This window comes from Mustelus asterias, chromosome 8, assembly GCF_964213995.1.
Source record: "Mustelus asterias chromosome 8, sMusAst1.hap1.1, whole genome shotgun sequence".
In the NCBI taxonomy this organism is placed as follows: Eukaryota; Metazoa; Chordata; class Chondrichthyes; order Carcharhiniformes; family Triakidae; genus Mustelus; species Mustelus asterias.
The window spans coordinates 28,377,902-28,380,498 of NC_135808.1; the positions used below are offsets into that span (position 1 = coordinate 28,377,902).

Here is a 2,597-nt window from a genome sequence, read left to right on the forward strand (position 1 = left end):
GTTGGCCTGAGAAGGTGCAGCCCTGCCGTACTCCTCTCCCAAATCGAAGGGGAGCCATCAGGGACCCGTTAACCTTAATCAGACACCCTGCGGCAGAGTACAGTAATCGGATCCCGGCGACAAAACGCATACCGAACCCGAATGCCCGCAGAGTCCCGAGTAGACTCGTGCTCCATCCTGTCGAACACCTTCTCCTGAAAAATGAATGCGTAGTCAGCAGGATTCGAACCTGCGCGGGGAAACCCCAATGAATTTCTAGTCCATCGCCTTAACCACTCGGCCACGACTACACCAGCTACGGAGCAGCAAATCACATTCGGCTGAAAAGAATGCTCAAAATGCGTTTTCCTTATTTAGTATTCTGGTGCTGCATGTTAATGTCATTCATCCTACTGGTTACATGGTCTGCATTTTTACTTCATTTCGAATGAATTTCATTTAATCAGTATTGTTTTTGTTGCCTATTTTTATCTGTTTTTCAATCGTTCCAAAATACATTCATAAACAATACCGATTCGCACAAATGCATGAGAGATAACATATTTACTCAGAGCTATCACAAAGGTTTCCACACTAAAATCCAAATGCAGGCATCACAATATTAATGAGAAATATTCACATATTTAGAGTCTGCTGTCATCCAATACCTACAATAACTATGCTGATGGTGTTATAGGTATGCAAATATTTATCTAGAGTAACAAGAACCTTTATATTATTCTATCATTTGCAGCATTCATTCTGCTTTTAGGTTTGGGAAATTACCACTGAAAATTATCATGTGGATTCCATTGGATGCGTGTATGCAGAACACTGCATTGGAAGACAATGAACAGTAGATGCAGAGACAGTAAGTAAAGATGTGCAGTTTCATGAAAAGCAGACAAACAATGAAAAATGGGGGAGGTTTCTCGATGTTGAGAATCGACGGACCGCGGAGGATCATAAGACCATAAGACCATAAGACATAGGAGCGGAAGTAAGGCCATTCGGCCCATCGAGTCCACTCCACCATTCAATCATGGTTGATTTCAACTCCATTTACCCGCTCTCTCCCCATAGCCCTTAATTCCTCGAGAAATCAAGAATTTATCAATTTCTGTCTTGAAGACGCTCAACGTCTCGGCCTCCACAGCCCTCTGTGGCAATGAATTCCACAGACCCACCACTCTCTGGCTGAAGAAATTTCTCCTCATCTCTGTTCTAAAGTGACTCCCTTTTATTCTAAGGCTGTGCCCCCGTGTCCTAGTCTCCCCTGTTAATGGAAACAACTTCCCTACGTCCATCCTATCTAAGCCGTTCATTATCTTGTAAGTTTCTATCAGATCTCCCCTCAACCTCCTAAACTCCAATGAATATAATCCCACGATCCTCAGACGTTCATCGTATGTCAGGCCTACCATTCCTGGGATCATCCGTGTGAATCTCCGCTGGACCCGCTCCAGTGCCAGTATGTCCTTCCTGAGGTGTGGGGCCCAAAATTGCTCACAGTACTCCAAATGGGGCCTAACCAGTGCTTTATAAAGCCTCAGAAGTACATCCCTGCTTTTGTATTCCAAGCCTCTTGAGATAAATGACAACATTACATTTGCTTTCTTAATTACGGACTCAACCTGCAAGTTTACCTTTAGAGAATCCTGGACTAGGACTCCCAAGTCCCTTTGCACTTTAGCATTATGAATTTTGTCACCGTTTAGAAAATAGTCCATGCCTCTATTCTTTTTTCCAAAGTGTACGACCTCGCACTTGCCCACGTTGAATTTCATCAGCCACTTCTTGGACCACTCTCCTAAACTGTCTAAATCTTTCTGCAGCCTCCCCACCTCCTCAATACTACCTGCCCCTCCACCTATCTTTGTATCATCGGCAAACTTGGCCAGAATGCTCCCAGTCCCGTCATCTAGATCGTTAATATATAAAGAGAACAGCTGTGGCCCCAACACTGAACCCTGCGGGACACCACTTGTCACCGGTTGCCATTCTGAGAAAGAACCTTTTATCCCAACTCTCTGCCTTCTGTCTGACAGCCAATCGTCAATCCATGTTAGTACCTTGCCTCGAATACCATGGGCCCTTATTTTACTCAGCAGTCTCCCGTGAGGCACCTTGTCAAAGGCCTTTTGGAAGTCAAGATAGATAACATCCATTGGCTCTCCTTGGTCTAACCTATTTGTTATCTCTTCAAAGAACTCTAACAGGTTTGTCAGGCACGACCTCCCCTTACTAAATCCATGCTGACTTGTCTTAATCCGACCCTGCACTTCCAAGAATTTAGAAATCTCATCCTTAACGATGGATTCTAGAATTTTGCCAACAACTGAGGTTAGGCTAATTGGCCTATAATTTTCCATCTTTTTTCTTGTTCCCTTCTTGAACAGTGGGGTTACAACAGCGATTTTCCAATCCTCTGGGACTTTCCCTGACTCCAGTGACTTTTGAAAGATCATAACTAACGCCTCCACTATTTCTTCAGCTATCTCCTTTAGAACTCTAGGATGTAGCCCATCTGGGCCCGGAGATTTATCAATTTTCAGACCTTTTAGTTTCTCTAGCACTTTCTCCTTTGTGATGGCAACCATATTCAACTCTGCCCCCTG

The 2,597-nt window shown here is 44.1% G+C and overlaps 1 non-coding gene across 1 annotated transcript; it reads right to left on the bottom strand.

The window, feature by feature from the left end:
- Positions 1–208: 208 nt before the first annotated feature.
- On the bottom strand, positions 209–290 carry trnas-aga (transfer RNA serine (anticodon AGA)). The gene has a single exon. It is a non-coding gene; the product is annotated as a tRNA-Ser (tRNA).
- Positions 291–2,597: the final 2,307 nt, after the last annotated feature.